Source organism: Nothoprocta perdicaria, unplaced genomic scaffold, assembly GCF_003342845.1.
Source record: "Nothoprocta perdicaria isolate Ctin4 unplaced genomic scaffold, notPer1 scaffold_204, whole genome shotgun sequence".
Lineage (NCBI taxonomy): Eukaryota > Metazoa > Chordata > Aves > Tinamiformes > Tinamidae > Nothoprocta > Nothoprocta perdicaria.
In genome coordinates this window covers 668,648-694,810 of record NW_020455250.1, presented here as the reverse complement: position 1 = coordinate 694,810, position 26,163 = coordinate 668,648, and the positions used below count along the sequence as shown (strand labels likewise).

At 48.3% G+C, this 26,163-nt stretch overlaps 1 long non-coding RNA gene across 1 annotated transcript in view; it reads right to left on the bottom strand.

Annotated features, from left to right (window-relative positions):
• Nucleotides 1-13,706: 13,706 nt before the first annotated feature.
• LOC112946411 overlaps nucleotides 13,707-26,163 on the bottom strand; it is a 198,107-nt gene continuing 185,650 nt past the window's right edge. The window contains exon 4 of the long non-coding RNA XR_003249235.1: nucleotides 13,707-13,969. This is a non-coding gene — a long non-coding RNA (uncharacterized LOC112946411). The remainder of the gene's footprint in view (nucleotides 13,970-26,163) is intronic.

Below are 26,163 nucleotides of genomic sequence, written 5' to 3'. Positions count from 1 at the left end.
ACTCATGAATTCAGCTGAAGGAATTCCCACTCGCAGAGGTCTTAACCCAGCAGCGCAGGGAAAGTGCCAGTCATGAGGGGCAGAGGTGCCAAAACTTTGGCATGTTTTTTTTTTCCCTCCACCGGGGAGTTAAGGAGGAGAGTTGAACAGTAAAATATCACCTGAGCTTCAGAAAAAGATTTTTTTACATATAGCCGACAGTTTTTAAGCGCTCATGAACCATCCGGCTGCAGGAAACCTAGACAGAAATGGGGCCTAAGGTCCTGTAAAGACAAACCTCTCCAAGGCAATCTGTTTCCTGGAGCTGGTCAGCTTTGGAGAACATCATTCACAGCATTAGTCATTCACGGAGACCTCCCATCCCTCACTGGGAGCAGTGGCATCCCCACAGGTGGCAGAAAATGGCCCAGGTGAAAGCTTGGGGAGCCTCATCCCCATCTGCAGCCTTCCAACTTCATGCAAATCACAGGAGCAGAACCAGCAAAATGAGGAGAAACAAAAATGGTTCAGGAGTGTGAAGAGGAGTATGGGCAAAATGAAGCAAAATATTAGCAGCCTGCTGATAATATAACTCTGATAATAATAATAATAATCACACTGCTGATTTTAAGTGAATCAATTTCTTCAGTTTCTACTTTCAGAAAGAGAGTTGTTCTCACAGGAAAGTTTTAAAGTGGTGGTCAGTGCTTTCCTGCACAAATATCCTGGTGGTCCTTTCATTCATACGTGCCGTCTGTGTCTGTATCGAGGTTCATGCTAAAGCATGCCCATGTGGCTTCTCAACATATATGTATTTTCACCGAAAGGAAAAAAGGGAGGAAGAACAGGCCATCTTTATTTCTAGGGAGGCACCAAACAGCCCTGTTGTCTATAGCTTCAGAAAAAGGAAGAACTGCCGTTTTGAGGCGATTTAGGGGCTGTGAAGAGAACGGTCCCTTCCTGTTGGCATATTTAGTTAGTGTGTTATTGGGAACTTGCTTCTTTAATCTGCTTGCAGCATGGCCAAAGGCAGGCCACCACACAAGGCCTGAGCACACTCCCTTTTGTGCCCTATAGGTGCTTCCAGAAGAAGGTGAGATGATGCTTGCCATTGCCATTGATTCTGAGATAGGAGATTTTAAAGTTTATTATTTAAAAAGTATTTTTTGGTATTTTATAATTAGGATGTTCTTCTGGCATTGATGCCCCCCAGCATTGCACTTCAGACATTGTGGGAGTTTGCCACTAAAGTCCTTGGGAGAGTCCTCAGGCTGTTTGCTTCACTGATGGGGTATAAAGCAAAAGCACTTACTGTAACCTGAGCTTTGAGCTTTAAAGGTTTTGCTTGTTATGAAAAGAGCAAGCTGTAGCCTGCCCCCTTCCTTCCCCTGCTTTTTTGAAGGTAGCTAGAGTCCTGGAAAGACGACACACAACATGCTGCCTTTTAACTGGCTTCATGAAACCGTACGTACAATAACAACACTTTTATTCTTCTCGTACACGATAATGGCATGAGTGAAGGCTAGGAACATGTGTATGTAGACAGACACATACTAGCTCTGTGTCTGGTGACATTCAGGTCGGAGGTTGTCCCATAACACCAGTGCACGAGCTTCTGATTTTTCTCAGCTGGTGTTTAAGGTTGAGGCTGGAGAGTATTTGTCCTGTGTGTGCCGTTATTCTTGCCAGGAATTTGCTAAAAACAGTTCTCTGTGTGCTCTTGGTGAAGGCTGGGGCTGGCCTGGGTGAGTGAGGCTGAGGCATGCTCCTTTTTGTGGTCTCTGATAAGATGGAGCTGTTGGTTATGGATGACTAAAAATGATGAACTGCTGATTTCTCTCAGGGGCCTCATGAGGAAGGGCGGGCTGGTACCTACACTGTGGATTTTCATATTTTAAAACCTTTGAAGTGCTTTTGCATTTTCCTTGAAGTTGAGCTTTCTGGAGAGAAAAAGGGTCCTCATTTTATTTTTAACACACGAGTTCAACATTCAGGAAATATTTTGACCTGCAAGATAGTGGTTTATACTTAAACCTAGAGTATGTTTTCTTGAAATTGCTGTTTTTCCTCTTCCTTTATGATCCAAATATGCAACCTAAGTTCAAGAAAAGGAGGGTAGTGCATTCCTGAAGGCTGCTCGAAAATAATCATCCACAAGCCCCTTTAAGCAACCAGCACAGCTCAATAGGGGATTATGTGAATAACATTCAGTTACTTGTCTGTGTTCCAGATCCTGGGTTGGCTGAGACGCAGGCAAGGCTCCGCAGTGGGAACAGCGTTCCTGATACAGCATTCCCATGCCAGCTGTCTGAAGGAGCTGTTACAAGAAGGGAATCAGGTGCCTGGGGTCAACTTGCCCGCCTTCCTTCTTCTGACCATGGCCCTGCTATTTCTCACAAGGAGGAAAAGGGTAATAGAGCCAATAGGTTATCCCAAGGCTGCCATCAGCTCCTCTTTACTTGTCCAGTCCTGCTGCGGATGCCGTATGGACACCAGGATCCAGTGTGCTGCGGTTGCTGCTCAATGAACAAAATTAAGATGGGGAAATGAGCAGCTATGCGGCCAAGGCATCTTCTGTTGTTTAGATGTTTTGTTTCATCAGGCTGTTGAGATGAGCTGAATCATCCCGTTCCCTCCCACGCAGAAATCCCCTCCTCTTAGTTGTGCCTTGCGTCCATACTAGCGCAGTGAATAACGTAAGGCAACTTCCTAGCAAAGCCCGGGAAAACCAAATATCCCAAGTGGTAGAAAGTGGCCAAACGCCGCTCTGCTCAGCGGCTGGGCCCCGTGTGCTGACCTCTCAGCCACCACTGTCAACACTGTAATTATCATTATGAAAAGTGCCAGCGGAAAATGATCTGGTGCAAAAAAACCATAAAGTGCAGTGGCTTCTCCAGCAGACAGCCAAGAATACCTGCAAGGCCCTGCTAATATTTTGCAGATTTGATCAGCTGGGACAGTAAATGGGGGTGATCTTCATGCCTGAAGTTTGCATCTGTCTTGGTACATGAATAAAAACACTATGAACCAGCACAAAAGCTGGCACGTGGGGTGCCTCGTGTCCCACACAGCCCGTGCAAGGCGTGTGGAATGAGTGCCCGGCCGAGCGTTCCCAGGCCCGATGGCACATGAAATCCAGCAGCTTCCCCATGTGGAGACGATGCGCAGAAGGCAGTAGGAGCCCAGGGTATCTGTTGGGTACCTGCTTGGCCAGGAGTTGCCCGTGCCTCACCTTGAGACTCCAGTGCGTGGGCTGCAGCAGGGGAGTGTGCGCTCAGCAGCAGTGTAGCACGGGATAAAGAGGACATTGTGGACACCCTTTAGACAGACTGTGAGGAGGTGAGAAGAGCTGTTTCAGGAAGATCTTGGGTGTGCAAAGCCAGGCTGGGGGGGGAAATCACAGCCTGTCCTCTCTGGTTGGGCACATAGAGGTTATGGATGCTGAGACTTACGGGGTAAGCCACTGAACCGAGCGTACTTACACCGGGCAAATCGAACCTAGTGGCTTCCAGCTAGTGCAGCGGTACCCAAACGCGTGTGCAGAACAGGTTCTAAGAAGCTTCTTGCGAATGGGTGGCCTAGCTGTGTTGCAGCAGCGTGGCAGGAGCACGTGTAGGGCTGTGCATGGGGCTGTGCATGGGGCCATGCACACGAGCCATGGCAAGGGGGCCAGCGCGGGGCTGGAGCAGGTCTGTCTCTCTGGCAGTGTCACTGCATCCCGCGCCTCGCTGAAGGAGGGGAATGCGTTGGGATAACCTGGCACCTGCCGCGTGGCTCCCGCCGCCGGTGCGGCGGGCGCAGCCTCCCCGGGCGGCCGCCAGCGCGGGGGCGTTTGCTCCGGAGGCCCCGCTAATCCCCTCCGGCCTCTCGGCCCTCGGCTTAGAGCACCGCGGCCGCTTCCAGCTTGCGATAGCGGCATGGCCTCCCGGTGACCTGGGATTAGTGTAAATATTTTGCTTTCTTTGGAAGGAAATGTGACATACATTTGGGATGGAAGTTATCCAGAGGCTGCAGGCTTGGGAGCCAAGCCGCTGGGAAGCGCCGGCCGTGGTGGTCTTGCGAGGCCGTGCGGCCACAAGCTGCCCTTGTCCCCATGGGCCACCAGAGGCAGGCAGCGCGGGGTCCTGGGCGCCTGTCCTGCACTGGGACAGCAGCCCTTGGGTGCCCAGGGATCACTGACCACCACACAAAACACGGCACGTGAAAGAGATCATCCACGGAGCCTGAAAAGCACCTGGGCGAGCTGGGAGCAAAGGTGCCGCTGGAAAGAAGTGCCCGGCGATTGCTGCTGTTCCTCACGTCGCACGTGTGCAAAGGAAGTCACTGCTACACGGGCTGTCCCCAGCCTTCTGGTACACGAGCTTGGTGTCACCCTGTACGCAGGGCAGCTGGACACCTGAGGCGGGGCTTAAAAACTTGACTCCAGCTCAGGGAGGACTTGCTGTTGACAACACTCGCAGTAACCTGCCTCGGTGTCCCAGGTGGTGATGTGTGCTTAAAAAGAATAGCTCTACCATGCTTAAAGGTATTCTGTATGAAGCAGCTAGTGTTGCCCTTTGCATCTGATTACTGTTAATTAACAGTATTTCCAAGTACAAAAGAGTCTGGGATCCCATGCACTGGCTGGGGATAAATGCAACTCCTGCATTTAGGCCAGCCGCCTCTCCTGAGACTCCCAGAGCCAGACTGTCCAGAAGGGGCAAGCAGTGCCAAGCCCAAGGACTGGTTTTGATAAGCGTTCAGAAATCTAGGCACTACTTACCGAGGTTTTAGGCCTTGCCTAGGCCCCATTCTGCTAAACTGCTGCTGCATTAATGATCCGCCTTTGTTTCTCCAGACAGTCAAATTTGTTAAAGAGAAAATGCATGTGTATTGGAGTCGCTTATGAAAGAGCCAACGGGAGATAATTTAAAAGGAAATTACAGGGACACAGACTGTCATTAAACTAAAAAAGCAGGTACCTGTTCCCAGGACAATGCTCTTCGTGCACTGAAACAAAAGCAGAGCAAGCGGCAGCGCTTTGCCTGGATAGTCCGTAAAGCCGCGCGCACGCACATGGACTTTTTAGGAAGACTCGCAGCAAATGTTAAACAAACCCTGACGTTCCTAATGCTGCTGCCCAGAATCAACACTCCGCTTCGTCCTCTCTTACGTGCAGGGAAGGGACGTTTAAACCCTTCTCGTGGCGGCCGCTGACACTGTAATGCTGAGTCCTGCTTGGAAAACCTTAGACGTGAGTCACCGAGAAGGGAATTAACCCTTTGAATGCACCTCCAGTGTGCCAAGCGGGAAAGTGATGGGAAACCACAATTCACTGAATGGGAAATGTTCTTTGAGTGAAGATGTTTTTTTTTTTTTTCCCCAGAAACATAGAAGAAAAAAAAAATATATATATATATACACACACCTACACATTCTCTCTACTGCCAAAGAAACAGTAAGTGGTTCCAATCAAAGCACATACCATGCAGTCCTAAACAGGACATTGAGGTTGTGCTCATCAGGCCTCATAAAAAAAGGATGAGTTTCCTATAACAGTGATCTGCAGTCAACAGGATTCTTGTTGCTGTTGTTTTTCCAGCCCCATAGGATAGAATAGGTATCATTGCTGAAGCTGTGATACGTAGGCTAGCATTCCTATGGGACACTCTGCATTTCCAGCTGATGTTCAGAGCCTCCCTCAGACGTGGTGAGTATTGAGGCTGTGGAGAACACCTCCATGGGGAGACAGTGTGAATTATACTGTAAGTATTATATAAATATAAACACAATACAATTATAATATCTATATGTGTTTGTGTGTGTATATATACACACACACACACACATGCATATATATAAAGCTGTAGTTCACACTGGTACTTAGGACTCAGGCTACTCTCCTAACTATGAGCGATCAGGCGGGCAGCAGATGGACTGATGGTAACGCACCCTGAGGTACTGCCCTGCTTCTCTTAAGTGCCCTCTACAGCTAAGCAACCTGAAGAGATTTCCAGCCCGACCAGCCTTCAGGAGCGCTCTGCAGCTCCCTTTTGGGAATGGATGCAATTTTGGTCAAAGAAATGGGGTAATGTTTCTGTGCAGCTGAGAAGCAGCAAATGCCAAGGTCAGCCAAGTCTATGGCAGAATATGATTTTATTCTGGATATAGATATGAAATTCTGGGAAATAGCAAAGGAACTGTTATCAATTGCAGATGCACTTAGTTCTCTGCCAGACCAGTAAAAGACTTGTCTCCCATCGCAGACTATGTTTAACATCAGATTAACTGAGTTCTTTTGAGCTTGTCTTGTGCTGCAGGGACATTCCCAAAGTGGTCGAAAGGACGGGCCACATACCCAATACTGCAGCTCTCGGCGGGCTGCTTTTTTTGAGCTGCTTTTCCTTCGATGTTCTCTGGTGGATCCTCAGTCCTCACCCCTCCTTGCAATGTGAATTCATTCCTTTTTAACCCAGTTGATTTGGATTTGGGAGGAGGCGGAGGCGGCAACCATCTAAGAAAACAGCCAGATGAGCGGTGGTTTTGGCAGTCCGAAAGAGCAGCCGGCGGAGCGGTGATTTGAACTGACAAGAATGGTGCTGAGAGCGGTTTGATTTGTGGAGGGCCCGTCCCACACGGAGAGCTTTGGGCTCAAGCATGGAGAGCCGGCCCAGCTGAGCACCGGCGCTGGTCCGAGCTCCAGATACACTTTGCTGCTCACCTTGCCTCGTGTCCACCCTGGTGTGAGGGGAGACGGGGCGGCCGTCATGCTGAGAACCACAGCGAGATGCCCCCGGGTTCGGGAAGAGGATCAGTTCGTCTTTGACTCTGAAAATTACTGCTCCAGAGCAGCTCTGCAAGCTGTGCCTCTGAACCCAGAGCTCGGTGGTCACAGCTATTCCTACATAAATACCTACGGAGGGGCTCAGGGTCCACTTCTAAGCACAAAGCCCTCCCAGATTTAGTTTTAAAAAAGCTGAGAAGGAGAACTATATAGAGGCAGGATTCTGAGTCAGAAAACACAAGATGTTTTTCACAGCAAGGAAACATGCCATAGAGCTGGAACATTTGCCAGAAGGAAAGGAGCCTGGAAGGGCGCTCTCTCTCCTTCCTCTCCCTTCAGCAGAATAGATGCTTGCGGACTGCCCTGATCCCGAAACCCTCCTTTTCCTGTGCAGAGTACTAAGCAAACAGGCTGTTGCCCAGGGGGGAATGGCTTTGTGATGGAAGGAGCACCCTGCGCTGAATCAACAGGCGGGAGCCGGCTGGTTGTTCTTCCATGTGCGGGTGCTCCCACGCCGGGGGCTCGCGCCCGGCCGCCCGCTCCAGGGTGTGCGCAGGGCCGGCACAGGGAGCGAGCGGGGCCCGCATGTGTGTTTGGGTGCACGTGGCTCATTTTGGGTGGACATGGCTCGTTTTGCCTAGCCTGGAGGGTTCCTGCTTGCGGGCTCCAAGCACGGAGCCGCCGGCGATGTTTTCGGCCGGGCTGCGTGTGCTTGTGTTGGTGTTGCTGAAGCAATAAACTGTGCCTGGCACAGGCACAGCCTGGAAATGGATTTTTGAGGAAAAAAAAAGTTATCTAGCCGGAGAGATCTTTCCTTCCTTTTCAGTGGCATTCCAAAGACCATAAATTATTGGGCAGTAGCTGGTATGCTCGGCCAGGGCACAGTGAGCATTTGCAGAGGTAGGAACATGAGTGAGCGTATGTCTTAATGCTGTCTGATAGAGCTGTGTTTCCCTAGTCCATGTATTCATGCTCTTCAAGCCAATAGCTCAAGCAAAGGCCTAGGGCAAAATGAGCATCTTAGGAGTGCTTGTGCTGCAGAGAGAGCACTCGTGCCTGGAACAACGTGATGCACCGTTGTGTGCCCCACGGGCTTGTGCTTTTCATGCGTGTTTCCTGCCGGCCCTCCTCGCTCAGAGCAGGTGTAAGGAGCTAGACCTTTGCGTGCGTGCAGGGGCGTGAGAACAGGTCCCGCTGTGCCTGCTCGCAGACACGGCAGGTAGCCCTGCGCCCGTGCGGACCTGCACCGCGAGTCGTGTTTACATCTGCCTCTGTTCATGCCAGGCCCGCCGTATAATCAACACACAACACGAGTCTGCTGCGACAAGTCTCTCTTTTTTTCCTCCTGAACTGCCAAATGCTGAAAGCCGCAGGCTAGTTATTGTGGTTACCCTGATTCCCAGGTTTCTCCTGCAGTTGGCTGGCAAGCAGCACTGCAGGTTTCCTAACAACTGCAGCGAAGGGAATTTTTGCAGATCACCTTCTAGGCATTAGACTGTTCCCAGCAAAAGAGGGGGGTGGATGCTTAGAGGAGGGCGAGTTGCTCTCTTTGATGTGGGGATTAGTTCACATGTCAATGTTATTCCCCTTTTTAAAAATATGTTGTGATTTATAGAAGGGCGGCTATGAGTGATAGCCAAGGGGACACCCACGTGGGACTCCCTGACAAATACCACCTCCCAGCAGACACGTATAGCTAAAGCAGTTGGCATCAATAGAAAGACTCTAACTAAATAGGAAAAAAAAAACTTTAAAAAAAACCTATTTTGACTAACAAATGTTTTCTAAAAATTAGGATATGGTTTAATGCTTATTGAGTAGGAACTGGTTTTTCCAGCAGCAGATGGGGGAATATTTTTGCACAGCACATGTCATAATATGGCGATTATAAAAGTTTTTTCTTTTTGAAAAATGCCTGGTCTGTATTTGTTGCCCCTCTCCCCCCAAGCCACACATCCTTAAGTGAACATGAACATGGCTCCAAAATGATTGTGCTCACTCAAAATGTATTTAACAACGTGGCTGCTCTGATCAGCATTTTCATGCTTGCCTACATGCATCTTTTATCAGTGTCTTAGAAACCCTCTGCTTTTTGGTCAATTAAATAGTCATTCTGCAACCCAATCTCAGTCTCTTAGAGGAACCTTTCCTAATGTTCTGCATGGGAACCGGTGAGCATTACTAGGCTAGAATTACTTTTGAATTACTAGGCTAGAAGCCAGGCTCAGGATCATTTTGCATAGCATACCTGAATTGTTCAGGCTTACTGCTTTGTGCAGGTGGATAGTGCTGGATAGAGTCAAAAAAGTTTTACTTAACTGCGCATTTTAGTACTTTTCTGAAACTTCTGAGTATTTGTGTATTGAATCAATTCCTGTCTTATTATTATTATTATTATTAGTCTTTGAATGACACTTGGAGACTTTCTAGTAAAGCATACTTCATTTATTTACTTAGCGTAGTGTTATTTCCATCCAGATCAGCTCTCTGGACTGACTCACTGCATGAGCTAATGGGAGTAAAGAAGACAGGACTACGACAGCTCAGATGTAAGATATTACCTGCTGCAAAACTGTACCATAAATAAAGTTATCCTCATGTTGCAGCTACAGAGGTCACTGACACAGAGCGTCCCTCAGGTGTTTCCACTCCCTCGTGCACACCCAGTGCTGCCTCATGTACAAGAGGCTGCCTTTATTTCATGCCCCTATAAAGGGATTGCAAATACGCTGCTGTTCAGAACCGAGCAGGCAGTAACGAGTGACATGCACATGTACCTGGCCCTTGATAGCCAAATGCTCTAGGGGAAGGACTCTGCTTTTGATTCCATAGTCTCAAACACGGTGGCAATGCTTAGCAAATCTCTAAATTATACTTGGCCGTAGCTGTGTGCCCTTTACAAAAGAAGTCGCCTCCACACCGTGTCCAAACACCACCTCAGCATCAGCACCGCACCTGGGTAAGCAGCACCCCATAAACATGCATTTAGTTGGGGAACACCAGGCCTCTTTATGCTCAGGTCTAACCAGCGGCCTTGTCAGGACCCTCCTGGCTCCATGCTCATGTTCATGGCCCGGGAGGGCACTCAAAGGCTCTGGGAATGCAGACCTAAGAGCACCCTGCTCCATGCAAAGCTCCCCCAGGACCTGACTGGGAAAACACCGCCAGGGATTCAAGGGCACGGGGTGCTGGGCTTGGCAGAGAGCGTTAGGCCTTGCAGGTAGCTCCTCATGTGACCCGGAGCCCACTGGGGAGCCGCGGCCCGCGGCGACCTCAGTGCTGGCCGGGACGGGCGGGAATGCCAGCAGTGCGTGCGGGGCCGTGGGCTGGCCAGGAGCACGGCCAGCCCTCTGGAATTCCTCAGGAAACGGGGGAACATTCCCGCCATTTGCAGAGCACTCCTTTCCCTGTGCTCCAGCGCTCGGCGCGAGCCCATCCCGGCGCTCATGGGGCGGCCTCTCCCCACATCACCGGGCGTGAGCGCCTGCCGAGGGGCTCCCGGCGGCCCCACGAGGGAGGATTCGGCCCCCACGCGTGGGGGAAGCCCCCCGGAGCAGCGGCTATGGGCCCTCCGCCAGGAGGGCAGGCGGAGGGGTGAAGGGTTTATGTTTCTGTTGTTTCGTGTTGTGGCCCTTGTTTAAGAAGAAATGTTGTGCAGACTTTCTCGTGCCGCGTGTGAGCTTTGTGAATGACTCCCTCGACCTTTTGTGGACATTTATCAGCCGCGTAGTAAACATGAAGATTGCTTATATGGAAAGTGAGCTCATGAAGGGAGAAAAAAATGGCTTGCTGCTTTGAAAGTACTTTCTCTGCTGGAAGCAAGGAGGAGGCAGCAGCTCCTAGTGCTCTATTGCCAGCAAGACCAATTAGAAACAAGACCACTTGTATGCACCAGGGAGAAACACTGGATCTCATTCTGTTATCCTGCACTTGCCTGGTGCAATCTCAAGTGGCAGAGAACAAGGTTGAAGCAGCACCTACTGGTTTTAATCCCCCCCTCACTTTTTTTTTTTTTTTTTATTTCGTGTGTGAGAGGCTGCCCTATTTTTAATCTTCCTTGTTATTTGGTGGGGGCCTGGGGCTGAAGCAGTGGAGGTCGCGTGAAGGAGGCAGCCCCGCGGGACGCGGCCCTTCCTGCTGCTGCTGCCGGGCGGGCAGGCCTGGCTGGGGAGAACGGTGCCTCACGGGACACCAGGAGGCACCTCGTCCTTCATGTCCAGTGGGCAAGAGCTGCCCGGGAACATGAAGTAGGGAACAGCCTTCTGATGTTTTCCAGGTCAGATGGGAATGCGGGATCCTGACCTTTGGAATTATGAAAGATCCCAGTGTGCTGCCTGCAGGAGTCACTGTGTTAGCCCCGGCATCCTGGCCAAAACGCAGTGCTGCTAATTGCATCCTGCCTGTGTGAAACCCCCTTCCCACAGCCCGCTCTGCCCCGCGGCCGCTCGGCCTGCAGGAGCGCTGGGCTCGCTCTGCAGCTGGCTGCTCTCCGCTTGTGCCGTGTCAGGAGCTTTCCGTCCTCCTCAACCAGCCCCTGTCACTTCCTATTTTGCACATCTGGTTGTGGATCCACGTAGAAAAGGGAAGCTGGGAGAAAATAAACCATTCACACCCTTCCAGGCTGCAGACTTGTTCCTTTCGCTTAATGACGCCCCTGTGCACTGCTTTTTTTTGCTGAGGCCTGATGAGAACAATTCTCCTCCATTTACCATCAATCCCCTTGACAAAAAAAAAAAAAAAAAGAAAAAAATCTGACTCATACCAGTAGGGAGGAACTGGCTGATGGATTTTCCCTGTATTCGGAAGAGGGGAAACAGGACGGCTGCAGCCCTAGTTACGGGATTCCAAAAATAAGAAGTAGCAAGGCATGTATGTCACATACTGAGGGATAATGAAATCACAGGTATTTAGCACAGGAAGGACTCAGAGGATCATCCGGACAATTTTCTTGTCAGCAAAGATGTCTCTGATAACGGCATTTTTCCTACAGTCCTGAATATGATATGGGAGCCCTGGAGAAAGCAGGAGGCTGCTCCTGCTGGTGCACAAACGCATCAGCAGCTCAGCAGGGCACTGCTGCAGCGAGACTCAGTTTCTCACATCCCTCTCTGATCTCTTCAGCATCTTAATCCCATAGCACAAGAGCAGTGAGCAGTCCCTGTCTCTCAAGAGGGGGGGAAAAAGTCCCAAGGTGAGGCCCAGATGGCATGTCAATATTTTCCACCATATCCCAGACGTATCCCTGGGATCCCAGGATCTATAGGTGGGACTTGAAAAAGCAGCGAATATGTGCTCTCTGTGGCTAAGATGGAAAACAGGGAATCAGAGGCCCACGTCCTCTTGCTACATTGCCCATGAGATTTCAAGCAAGGCACTTACAACTTTCTTAGACTCATTATCCCTGTCTTTAAACTGTATTTAGTACTTACTTACTTCACAGGGCTGAGAAGAAGGGGATTACGCTTTAATTCATTAATGTTTGTGAAACATTTTAGAACTTGGATGGAAATTTCCCAGGTTGTGGTGAGCACATTATAAAGCTTATCTCCCTCTCTGACTGCAACTGTTCCTGTAATACAGGAGAAACAAGCTAAACACTGCTTGGATTTCAGTGTTTATAATAATTACAAAAAACCCACTCTCATTCCTCTGTGCCCTTCTCTCCCTCCATATTAAAAAAAAAAGAAAGAAAAAAGAGAATCGGCAAAAAGTTAGTTTATCAGAGTGCTGTTGCTCCCTGGAGACTTGAATGTGTCTTGGTGGAATTTTCCCTGCCTGGAGCCTTTTGTGCTTCTGAAAGGTCCTGGATCCAGCCATGTGACTAAGAGCAAAAGACACTTCTGTGTCTGAGTGCTCCACCAAATATTTACAGGACAGCCGGATAAAATGGCTGCAAGCAAGTTCAGCAGAGTTTGCCTGCAGTGCAACGCTGGCAAGAAAAAAAAGCTATCCATTAGTTTAAACAAAATTAAGATCAAATGTAAAAAGGTTTTCTTCAGAAAACAAATATGGTAACACTGCAACTGGAGAATTGTGGCAATTCATTAGCATTTGAAGGTAGCTTATTGAAATCAAGCATTTTGCTCGTGAGGGTGACGTTCTTCTCGCTTTTTTCTCATGAAACAGAGTGGATAAAAGCCTAAGTGCAGGCCTGTACCTCGGTGCCTGCTGAGCGCTCTCCTCCCTGCCCTCGTGCTTGGCGGCTGGGAGCGGAGGGAGCTCCGATCCCTCCTGCCCCTCCACCTCTCACCGCTGCCGTACGGCTGTGTGGTCATTCCTAGCAGCAGCCACGTGCCCTGGGAGCTCCTGCTCCATCGCTCCAGGACGGGACACCCTCTGCAGGTGCCTCTCACCGCCTCTCCTCACCACCACCACACGTGGCCCCACTGGGCCTGATCGCCTTGCTGGGGTAACGAGTTACTGTAACATCATTGTGGGCATCTCCTGTTTCTGGACAGCATCTCCGAATGTGTCTCTCGAGCTGACGGCAGAGCGAAGAGAAGCGATGGAGATCAGTCCTGCATGTGAGGACGGGGAGCTGGGGGCAGCTTCACCCTGCTCGCCGCGTGGCCGGCGGTGCCCTCGGTGGCCTTGAGCGAGTGCCACGTTGGGCAGGTCTGCACGGTGAGGAAACAGTGCTGTGGTTTTGAGTCATGCTGTGAAAACTTGAGTGCTTTGAAGGAGGGAGCTAAGCAGCTGTGAGGCACTCCAGTCTTCCCACCACGTGGATTACTGCTCATTCCCTTTAATTCTGCATTGTCAGAGCTCTGCTTTTAGCACCTCTGTTACACAGAGGGCTAAGGGCCCGTGGAGCTGCTGCTTCTTAATCAGGCTAATGCAGGGACTGTATGCCTGTTAAATTAACTAGAACACAATTCAGAACTTTCCCAATTTCTGATTTTAATATGGACTCTCATGTACAGAAAACAACACTTACTTTCCAAGTAGCCTGTAATGAGACAAAAGAAGAATGTCCTCTGACTGCTTCACTGGATTTTTGAAAAACAAAACCAAAACAGTGCTGTCATTCATTCATTCATTCATTCATTCCTTAGTCTAGGTTGCAATTGTCTTTCTATAAACTGGATGCATTGCTAGGAGTCTCTACAGTAGTTCTGGGCAAAGCAGCATCAGGTAAAAGATCTTTTAAGGCAGTGTTCCTCACTTTTATGTTCTGCAGGGCAGGGTTGGTTCCTTCCCAGGTTGGATTTGTTTGGTCCTTTCCATCTGAAACACACAATCAAAAAAGACACTTCAGTAAGGTGACACCATTTGTAAGAAGGAGATCATAAGGTTACCATTTCCTCCTGTGAGCTGCAGGTCAGAAACCAGATTAATCCATAAAGCAAATGAATCCATAAGCTAATATTCCATACTAGCTGAAAATGGATTTAAGTATATGGAGCAGTCCTCTTTCTAGCAGCTTCCTGGCTGTTCCTGTCGCAATTGCCCAACTTCTCCTTCACCCTCACCTGGCTATCAAGGTTTCTGATGCTACTCAGGCTCTGCAGCCAAACCCTACAATGTGGCAGAGCTCTCCAAAGGCCAGTGGATCCTTGCTGAGCACCTTGGCATCACCCTGTGTTCCTATTTAAGCTGTCCTTTTGACAGTCAGCTCCTATGGATAGCGAACAGGATGCTCAAGAGGAATGTCATTTTCTACCTCAGCTCATTTTCTACAGTGGAAGCACATTCCCTGGAGTTAAACAGAGCACAAAACGCACAAATGTACTTTCCAACTTCTAGCAAACTGTCTTGGATTCAGACATACATGTCCATCCTATATCCTCTCCTAATACTGCTGAGGGCAGAGCCTATATCCCAGCCACTAAGAGCTGCTCAACATCTAATCTTGGTCCCATATCAGCGCCAGGCTGGAAAGTGCTCCAAGATGAAGTTTACTGTGTAAATACAGGATATTATATTACTGTGTTTAGACACATTATGTAGCAAATGGACCGTTGCTCATGGGAGAGGACATGAAAAAACAAAACCAAGGTGTCCTTTCACGTCCTCCTGTTCTATTGCAAGCTGATGGAAAAAGCACAAACCGAAGCAACACACACCAGTTATCAGGACCAGGATATCCAAGGTAATATCCTACTGTTCAGTGTCCAAGCTTTGAAGTGAGTCAATAAAACTGGAAGGAGGAGGGGGAAAGGGAAGGAGTTTCACTGCACCAGATGATGTTGTTAGTGTTAACAGAGGTGATACTGCACAAGGGTCCCTTGGACGGATGTGAGGTAAAAAAGGTTGTTTTCTTCATGGTTTACACAGGTTGTCAAGGTAAGCTCAGTGTCCTCCTCTTCTCTAGCTCTGTTTAATGCTCTAAAGACCAATTGCCCTGGAAATGAGCTGCTAGTCTAGCTGCCTTGGTCTAACTATGAGTCTCACTATGATGGTAAAGATAATAAGCCCAGTGCAGATGATGATAGAACAAAAAGCACTTTCCCCAAAACGCCTTTGACAACTTTCTCCAGTAAAATATGCTTTTTGCTTTGCTTATGCTTCACACTGACCAAAGCACTTCTAAGAATATTTTAAATAATCTTGGTATCTACTGTAGATTTTCTACAATATTGTTAAAAATAATATCCTTAAATAATACTACAGTTTTATTACAGAGAACATCCAGAAACATCCCAGAAACATCCCAGAAACATCCAGAAACATGCCCAGAACATCCAGAAAGTCCTGTGTATGAGATTTACAGACTAAGGAATCACTGCAATTGTCCAAACTCTGTCTAACTCTGGAAAAGGGCTGGCTACAAATGTATCTGATTTTGCTTTTAAGCACAAGGCTAAGGAAGGGAGAAAGTGAGCAAAGTCCTTTCAAAGCAAAAGCTCTTAACTAGTCTTTGTATTTTTCTCCTATTAAAAAAAAAAAAGACAGCTCAGAACCCTACAAATAAGAAAAAATGAGGAAAATAACTTTTAAAATTTTGATAAACCCTCTCAGCAACTAGTTCAGTGATCAGCTACTAGTAAAAGGAACAGAAAACACCACGTCTTGAAGAATATTCAGGCATTCAGCAATGATGATGTGCTAGCCTTTAAAATATTATCATTCTCTGTTAGTGCATTAGAGATAATGTAAAATATTTTTATGATTTTAGCCAACTACATTTGGGGCCTGAGATAACCCAGGAAAGAAGCATTTTTTTAATATGCTATCTCTTTTTTGCTCATTTGTTTTTTTTCTGTTAAACCATGATGTTTAAAAAATCACAGGCATCTTGGAAGCATGTTTAAAAACACTGTTTTTTGAGCATCATCTCTCAGGAATTCTGGGCCAAAAGGACTTCAGATCCTATGAAGTAGCTGGTCAGAAGTATCATCTGTAGGATCATCTATAGTATCATCAGTGCTTTTTTTCTGAGCTTTGGTAATGTCCATTTCCCCAGGACATGGTGTGTACAGGAAGCCTAAGAAGTAAGTTTAGCTGAAGGACAATATAATCCATCCATAATTACAAATTATAAAAAAGCCTGACACAGCTTTTTAGCACGGGTTTTCTAGAATAGCTCCTAGTTATTAATAGCTACTGAATAATTCCAGTTGATTTTACATGGAGCAATTACTACCGATTGTATCCGTACATGAAGTAGGCTGATGCTTTACAGAATTGTCTTCCTTTACAAGCTCTGATTCAATCCCTTTTATTTTCTCTGACTGATTCAACTGGTGGAACTGGCCTAAGTGATTCTAGGCAAGGGCACGTCACCCTTTGCTGGGGCTAGCAGCAACTGCAGAGTTATTTGTGGTGCCCGCATGCAAAACAACATTCGTTGAAGAAGTTTGAGGGGGATTTCCCTGCTTTATGTAATCTGTAGCAGCCTCGCAGCTTCCTCTATTCACGTGGCCGCGAGGCCGGAGCAGGACACCGCTGGAAATTTCTCAGACGTTGAAAGCAAAGACACAATGTGCTCGGTGACCTACAGGGACCTTGCAGCTTTCGGTAAATCCTCGAACTGTGGGTCAGAGATGTCTGGAATGAGGGAGGCCTGAAGGAGAAGTGGGGGGAAGTACCTCCGAAAGCGGGAGGCTTTCCGCACGGGCCCTCACGTAGCAGCAGGCCCTACCAAATCCCCCGTTTCTTGTTTTTCATCCCATGCAGAGCATGGATCCCATGCAGAGCATCACACAGGGATCTGTGCCTTCCCCAGAGCTCTAAGGCCCCCCTGGTAGACCACCAGTCACACTGCCCAGCATTTCTCCACTATTGCCAAGTGCAGGAGAGGAGGAAAACTCTTCTTATTCACGGGCTCAGCCAGATCTAGTCCCACTACAGATACTCGTTGAGATGCTGGCCTGGACTGGTGGAAGCTTTAGGTAAAAAACTGTCCTCCTCGGGTAGGAAAAAGCTGCTGGTTCTTGGTTGGCAGCTCACGAAGAGCTTGGTGCTGTGACGACCAGGCGAGCTCATTTCATGCCAGCCTGAGCATCTACCTGGATATAAACATACTGTGCTGAACAAGTTGCAGGTTGGGTGTCCCAAATGGGAAGATTTACAATCGAGTGATGTGCAGATTCCGAGAAGCCTGCTTACCCAAGCCACAGCGAAGGGGAATTCGGCAGGTGAAGTAAGCCTGGTGGCACCAAGGAGGAAGGAAATCTCTCTGCAGCCTCCTGATAAGAGCACGCTCGATATACACTGTGTTCACTATGGACACGCTGCTGCCAGGAAAACATGGACTAGCTGAAGGAAATGCAACTCAGAGCAGACCCTGGGGACTGAATCAGTCTGTTAAAATGCTTTGTTGGCTTTATTTATCGCTATTTAATTAAGGCGCTTAACCAACACAGTGGAAAGATGGCAACTTTGTTAAATATTCAGCAGGCTGACCTTTCAGCTCCAGTATGGCAACTCTGGATAAAGTTCATGGAAGCCTGTCCTAGGTACTCTGACAAAGCCAATGGGAACTGGACTGGACTAATAAGGAAAGAAATAAAAAGGAGTAAGGCACTATGGAGCAGAACCAGGTCTTGCTGCTAATTCCAGGTCTAATTCCAGGTCTTGCTGCTGGCTTGTTGAATGATCCTGGGCAAGCTGTTTCATGCCTGTCCTGTGCTTCAGTTTTCCCATCTTTAAAAAGAGTACAATGACACTGACTTTCTTTGCAAATCACATGGAGATGAACGCATAGAAAAGCAGTAATATATTATTAATTACTTATGATTATCTCTGAGGAAGAAAAAGGAAATGGAAGAAGTCACAGATCTTTCAGGTTTTCTTGAGCCTTACAAAAAAATAAAGAAGCACCACATAATATGAGTGTCATGCAAAAAATGCTTTCCAAGTCACCTTTAAGAAGAAACAGGAGGAATATAATTAAAAAAAAAAACCAACAAAAACGTTAAAGGCAGGCAGACACTCAGGAAAGCCCTCCAGATGGTGAAAGGAGTTAGGCTGCAGAGCAGACTCCCACAGGAAGCGGTGAAACCCCCATTGTTTGAAACATTTGAAACGGAATTCTTCAAAGTGTCAGTCCGTGTGAGGCAAGGAAGCATCCCGGCCTGCCTCGGAAAGGTGGCAGCTCCGCAAGGATGTGCGAGGGCTACGCCGGCCTTCTGCGCTTTTAAGGGAGGTCTTGCTGCTCTGCCTCCTTGGCGCTGCTCCTTTTACCAATGTAATTGCTGGGGAACATCTCCTGAGCAGCAGGCAACACGGTGCCTTTGCAGGAGACGGACTCAGGAACTCAGAAATAGTCTTTTTTCTGTGCTTGCGTAGCATAAATCCTGACTTTGTATGTCCAAAAGGGAAAATAAAGCTCCCTCTCATGATTCCTGTATGCATCCTTCAGACTATTTCCTACACTACAATCTAATGAAAAACTGGGTGGCTTGATTTTTACAAGCAGCGGTTTGCAGAAGAAATACCATGGTTTTAATGGGAACCAAATGAGAGATCATTACGTAAATGGCATTATGAGACACAGAGCTGATGCTTAAATGCTAAATGCTCTAGGTCAAAACTCCCCAAATTGGGAACTGGCAGGAATGCTGGGGTTTCTCCGCTCTCCGATACTCCTGCAAACATTCCCTTCTGTTGCTAATGTGGACTGGGCTCCTCGGGATGGAGCTGTGCAGAGCCTGACTGCGCCCGTTGTTACCGGCACTTACAGTCTTATGACCTGCTCAGGGCTTTGGGCCACTTTTATTGATACACTTTGGTTTATTGGTTGGAGCAGGTAGAGGGAAGAAAAAAAATTAAAAGGAGCCTGGAATCAAAGAGTTTTACTGCCTTCATTTCCTCTTGGTTTCATTCCTGCTGGTGTGCTAGAAAAAGAGGTGAGTTGATTCAGAGGACATGTGTGTACTCGTACCCTGCCTTAGTCCATCCTCTTTGGCTCTGCCTTCTCTCCCAGGCCCCTGGCCTCCAATACCTTCCGTTCCCAGTGAGCAGCAATAAAAAAGCCCCGCCGAGGTTAGGTATCAAATCCTTCCTACCTGCAGGCTGGGGAGGAACAAAGGAAGGGAGATAAGGGGCAGGATGAGCATGGGGTGCTCAGGATTATCCTCTCGGGAGCGAGGCCAGAGCCCGGGCTCCGCAAGCGGCCTCACCTGCTGCTTGGGCGCGTGGAGGCTGGCGCTGCCACAGCTGGCCCGGGCCAGAACACAGCAATTTCCTCGGGAATGAATCACGAACCAAAAAACAAACAAGAGCTATTTAAGAAGCTTCTCCCTCCTCCTCCGTGTCCTCTCCAGTGTCATATTCCTGACAGTTTATTCTTCAGGAATGTAGTCTTCTAAGGTTTCACTGATTCATGTGGTGGACCTTCTGCCCGTTTCCTGGAAAGAGTCCTGTGCAGTCCAATAGTGTCACTACCATTTTTGTCACTGTCACTACCAGCTCCTCGTTCCACCTACATCCTCACATATTTCAACTTTCCTCCATTCTGGGGTGGGGAGAAAGGCAGAACAATCATAAGTGATTTGCAAGGTTACAAGATGAGTGATTTGCAAGGTTAATCAAAGTAATCACAAGATAAGTGATTTGCAAGGTTACGCAAATTTGCAAGGTTACAAGAAAATGAAATGGTGGAAGAAACATCATGAAAACAAAGATGGGCACTAGTTGAATCATGGAGCCTCTTTTGGAAGTAGCTGGCTCTTGGACTGAAAAGCTAGTTGGAAGAAGCTGCTCTAGTAAGAACTGCGTGGTACAACAAGGTCATGAATTTACCAGGGCTGCCCCCAATAAAATGAAGAGGGAAAGATCTGAAGTCTCTCATCCATCACTGCATGGGTGGGTGTGATGCAGTCTGGGCAAATGCTGCTGCTGACAAGTACCCTGTTACACGCTACTGAGTGAACTGGGCTGGACAGGAACCAAAGGAACCGTTTCATGTACTTGGGCCAAGCTGAAGGACACTTCTGTGTACAAAACAGCTGCTTCCTTTCCTCATTAGGGAAAAAGAAACCACACACAACCTTGAAATGCTGCTCGCAGACAGCTTGAAGGATACTTCAGAAAGCTCTGACCTAAGTGGGGCCAATGGCTCCTGGAGATGGCTACAGCAGATGTCTCACTGGACATCACTGATGCCCAGACCACCATCCATATCCACAGGCTACCTGAACATATTTATGGTGGTGTAGTTAAAACAGGGCTCAGGCTCTGATCTCAAAACAGAAATGATCCAAGTGTGCGGAGCTCATCATAACTACAAGGGTGTGAACCAGCTGAGGTGCAATGCAAGTGCATGCGTATAGCGCTATACCTTACATGGTAAAGGAGCAGATTAAGCCCTGTTGGCTGGCAATACGTCTAGCTAATGAATTCACAGATCCGTTACTTAGGACAAAAGTGCAGCATTCTTATAAGGTGATTTCAGTGCTTAGTTATACCAATAATACTGATATATACACACACACATAGAATGTGTATAGATATATAAGTATGTATACGTGTGGTTTTATATATATATATATATATATAGGCTTGTGATGCATATTAATGTATATATACGGACATGCAGCACAAGCCTGCTCCCTTTAAAGGGATCGAGTGTCAGGTCAAAGCTAGCTCGACATTCTTCTTATTAAAAAAAAAATAAACTTTTACAAGCCCTGATTCCAGCAGAAATGTTTCCATGATTTATTTTAAGAAGGGAACATTCCCCTGCAGTGCTCACCGCAACCCAAACATTGCAGCGCTGCGCAAGAGCATGAGAACCGGAGAGGAAACCCAAGAATCTATTTCCACTGCTCCAGCACAGAAGTACAGAAAGTAAACAAACAGCAGAAGAGGTGGCAAATAAATTTGATTTTAGTGTTGATTGCACTGCTATCTGTAACACAGATAAGAACAGGCTTGAAGCAGGCATCCTTTTCTAGTGATTTCTGTATGACGTGACCAAGGGTGGGACGGGGGCTCATGGGAGCCATTTATGCTAGAAGAAAAGGATTTATTGCTCTTTGTTTGATCTTTCCTGCAGCTCACACCTTGCCCTGCACGCTTCAGAAACTGAAGAGCAAGCAAGAAGAAACCACTCGACCGTTTTCAAAGCCAGGAGCGAATGTGAAGATGGGACAAGCAACCCAGGAAGCAAATCCCCTATTTGGTGCAGAGTTTTCAAACTCCTCTGAAAGCAACGGGAAGATTTGATATTCTAAATACCTGGAGCCTTCGATTCTGGAGAAGGAGAGCCTGCCTTCAGCGCCACTGCATGCCTTTTAGCTCAAGTCTGCACAAAGAAGCAAGCACCAACAGGAGGGGGAAAAAAAAAGACATATGGAGAAAGAGAACAAGCAAGGGAGCAAATACTTTTCCAATGTAACAACAGAGTTCTGTTAGGAATGAATATGGCTGTGACAAATGCACTCACATGTGCATAGACACATGCGTACCCCCAGCCCATTTCTTGGTCTGTCTGAAGGAGAGATGTAGTGGGACAGCAAGACAGATGACAGTGCACAGAGAGAGGTGAAAAAAGGCTTAAGTGAAGTCCGTCTGAAAGGAATTGTAAAGAGTGGTCTAGTGGCAGATTAGTGATTGCACCAGAAAGTTTTTGGAAGCGGTAAACAGGAAATGGTTAAGTAAAAGCAGGTGGAGGGCGCTGACTGCAGGAGCGGGGCAGGAAATAGCTGAGTGTCTGAATGGATGCAGAAAAATGCTCCCCTGCTCAGCCTCTGGGCAGTCACAGTTTGCCCACTCCTCCTCCTCCTCCTCTTCTTCCTCCTCTGCGCTTATCTGTCCCCATCACCAAACCCTCAGCCTGCAAACACCTTGTGCAGGCGAAGGCAGCTCTCCTTGAACTGCAGCCCGCCGGGGCTGGAGGTCGTGCCTGGAAGCAAAAGCACAGAGGGACCCCCTGCCTGTGCACAGGATCTGTGCGAAGAGCCCGGCGAGGGCCACTGGCTTCACATGGCAGCAGCCGGAGCAGCCTCTGGATACTGCTGTGGATCCAGATGTATTTAGCGCAATGATTCCTTAAGAGCAGCACATTTCCATAGCCCCTCTCCCTGCGGAGTCCGTGGGCTGCAGGGATCACCCTCGCTCGCTGGAAACACGACCCCGCCAGGGCAGCACCCAGAGCTCGCGGCAGCAGCGCGCAGCACACGGGAGCACAAGTGAAACGCGTGCAAGGCCTTCCTCCCACCTCCCTCCCAGCTCTTCCTTTCCCTGCTCTGTGGCCGCAGCTCCTCCTGCCAATCCCAGGCACGTGCAGTTGGGCGCCTTTCCCACCGGGATGCTGATGCTCCCACCCTCGCTCTGCCGCCGGACATGCTGCTCCGTGCGGTGCAGACCTATCGGTCGGGAACAGCTCGGGCTCCTTCCCCGTGTGCGTTAGCTACGGCACTAATGTCAAGTTAACACAGGTAAGACCCCCGTGCCCCCCAGGGATGCTCAACTAGCTCAATACAGCCCAGGGGAATGTTAAGAAGGGAGCATATACATACACTTGAATAATGTGGGCCTGCCTACGGGCAAAGCATCGGACAGAAAAGTTGTGTTGGTAAACGCTCAGATATTTCTGTCCTCCTATCCTTTTTAAATTAAAATTTAAAAAGAAAAAAAAAGATTTAAATTAAAAAGAAAAACCCAGGTCTCCTTATACTTGTTTGCTGAGCCAAGGAAACACTGGAGGTGGACAAGCCTCCATGGCATTAAAACTGCACAGACAGAAAGTTTTTCAGGTAGAGAACTCTTGCAAAGAGGTCAGGCTCTTTTTTTGACATTATTATTCTGGCATAACTTTGATGCATGGATTAGATGTTATGGGGTGTTCAAATCTACTCTGCCTTTTCTATACTCGCCTTGTAACAGTTAACACATGCAGCCAGAAAACTTTCAAGTTCAAGCTGTTAAATCCCAGCCTGGACATGGCCTTTGGGAGCAATGTTCAAATTTATCCTGCCCAATGTCTAGCAAGAAGATGAGTTGCTGTAAGCTTCTCCTCAGCTACATCTTCTCCAGAGGGTTCCTGGGAACAGCGGGAGAAGGGAACGGGGTGCTCCGGGGCAGGGGCTGCTGCAAGCACTGCCACGTTCATTTAAGAAGCCGTGGGGTACAGATGTACTCAGAGGATGCATCCCGTCGCCTTCATCTGGATGGCGGAGCAGTTTCTGGAACGTAAGCTTTGGCATTGAGCTCTGAGAAAAAATAGGCCATAAACCATACAAATATAGGAAACTAAGAGCAAGGAGCTGAAGTGAGCAGGCCAGAACTGAGCAGGGCGCCTCTTCCCTGCCCCTTCCAGTTTCTGCCTCCCCGCGCCCGCGCCCACATTCTTTTTACACTTAAGCTGGGGAGAGGAACGCCAGGAATGAGGTTCCCAGCGTAATTACGGCTCGCTGCGAAAACCGCCGCCCGCAGCAGTAATTCCTGCCGCGCTGGAGCCGGTGCTGCTGCACTCCACTCCCAGGGCTCCCCGGCGAGGCCCGGCCTCTGATCCGCCACCAGGCTGAGGCCGGCACCATCCATCCCCTCCGGAGCTCCCAGGTGCTGCTTCTGTCTCCTGCCCGTCTCCTCTTGGGGCCACTGGAAGCTCCGCTGGAAAGGGCTCCGGCGGCTGCTTTCAACCCACGCTGCTGCCCCGAGTGGCAGTGACGGCGCTCCGAAAATCAGATGTTCAAAGGACACAGTGCCAGATCTTTGCACTTCACTACCTTGGCGAAAGAAGCTGTAAAACTAATGGCCCTGGCCAGCTCAGGGCCTGGGCAGGCAAGAACAGCTACAGTACAGAATTAAGATCTTTTAATGGGATTCTGGTCATAAAAAGAACCTGGCTTAAGTGGTCTATTTGAAACCCGTGTTCCTGCAGGATTGTACCTAGGGAAGTCCTTAAACCGGTGCCCACCCTACCCATCTGGCACAAAGTGGCAGGATCGAGATGCTCCTGGGCAGGCCCCGTCCACACAGTTGTGCATCGCTGCAGCAGCTGGTGAGGGAGGGAGAAGGGAAGAGTCGCACATCTGGAGCGAGGCAACAGCGTATCGACACATCTGGCTTTCTGCAGCGGCCCGTGGCCAATTGCAGCCCTTAGTGTGCAGCTTTTTCTGGGCACAAACGAAGCTCCCCAGGCCCCTGGCCCCTGGCGAAGCTCCCCAGGCCGCTGCAGTGCAGGGCTGCAGGGAGCCTCTCAGCCACGGCCAGTCGCAGGGGGAACGGAAAGCAGAGCACGAGGACGTCCCAACAGGGGGAAGGAGTGACTCATACAGGAAGAAAAACAAAGCAAAGATGAGCTAGAGCATGTAGAAGAGGCAGGCTGCTGGCTGCAAACGGGTTTTCCGGCACTCAGAAGGGTGGCATTGCAGGGAGAGGAGCTGTGCTTGATACCAATGGAAGTCCAAGGAAGTCTGATTAAGATTAAACATCAGGCACAGGCCAGCTCGGGGAAGAGGCTTTAAGGAGAAAATCAAAGACTGGAAGTGACAAAGTAGATCAGAAGTTGTGTGTCTTGAGCAGGGTAAATTAAGTGGGACCTGCAGTCACTAAGTTAGCTCTGCTAGTGACAAGTGATAACACTTATAATGTCACCAAGTTCGAACAAATCTGACTCTGAAATCACCTTCATGGCACTGATAGCAAATGAGAGATTGCAGAGTTCGAGTGCTATCCACATACAGGCAGATACTGTACATGTTTTAACGAGAGATTGGTTTTACAGTCACTTTTTGACCCTGCCAGGCTTCCTGTAAACAGTACACTGTTTTGTCTAAAAAGGATTTCTTCACAAGGACCTCAGAAGAAAAGAACTGGCTAAAAACCTGTGAGGCTCTTAGAAGGCCGGTTACTGCAGATGGAGACAGATGCAAGGTAGAAACCCCTTTCCACCCCTGAATTCAGCAAGGCTTTGATTCAACAGCTTGGTTCACACGCAGGGCAGCCGGAAGAGAACAGTCACCTTGTATTTTTGTACCTGATGAGAAACCTCCAGATTGTATGTGTGCACTGGGACAGTTCAATGGGTGACCATTCCAACTTCAAAGAGGCTTTCAAGGGTCTTTCAGCCGTAGGGTTTGAGGAAGGGTGAGAACTGCTAAAGCCAGCCCCATCCTCATTAAATCTTTGCCCTCTCTGGAGCAAGCATGCAAGCAGAGAGAAAGGAAGATATGCATGAGCAACTGAGCATCTGTGATCTCCTGACCTCTGGCCGCAGTATTATGGGAAATGTATTCTTTGGTTGCTACGCTTTTCCCATTCAGTTGTATTTTCCTTCAGTGCCTCCCTTGTGTTTTCTTTGGTGCTCCTGTGTAATGGTTTCAAGGCGGCACCGATATCTGCAAGTTAAGCATGCATGCAAGAGCTTTAATTAAATGTTTGCCAGTGGCCCTCGCTAAGGCGAGGGACCGGGAAAGCCGACGGTTTGGGATGAAGGCCAGTGGGGACGGCGGACGCACCGCGTGCAGGGACAGCTCCCGTTCACCTCTGCCAGCTCCCAGGCCAAAACCTGTTAGAACAGGATAAAAAATAGGATAGCGGCAAGGAGGTGAAAATTTTCAAATCCACTTACAAAAATTAGAGAGTAAGGAGAAAATATCTTTAAATATTGCTTTAAATACAGCCAAAAGATGCTGGAGGGATGACAGCATAAAAGCAAAGGATTTGCTTTGCTTTGCTTTGCTTTATCAAGTTTCTACAGTTTCTCCCCATGGTCTTGGAATTAGTTTTTGACTTGCTTCCAGTCCATCCATACTACTACACCATTACTCAAGGTCCCTAATCTTGTATTTTTTGTATGTTACTTTTATTCTCTTCATTAAAAAATCTTTTTTTTCTCCCTCTCTTCCCCTTATCTCTCCTTCCTTCTTTTATCTTTGACTGTGATATCCTGAATCCTTCTCTTGACAGATTTCTGGTTTCATCCCTTAAAGTATTAATGCATTTTCAACATTCTGCTGTATAGTCTGTAAGAAATCTCCTTTTTGTTTATTGCTCTTCATCTCAGTTTCAGGTTCAATGTTCTGAAT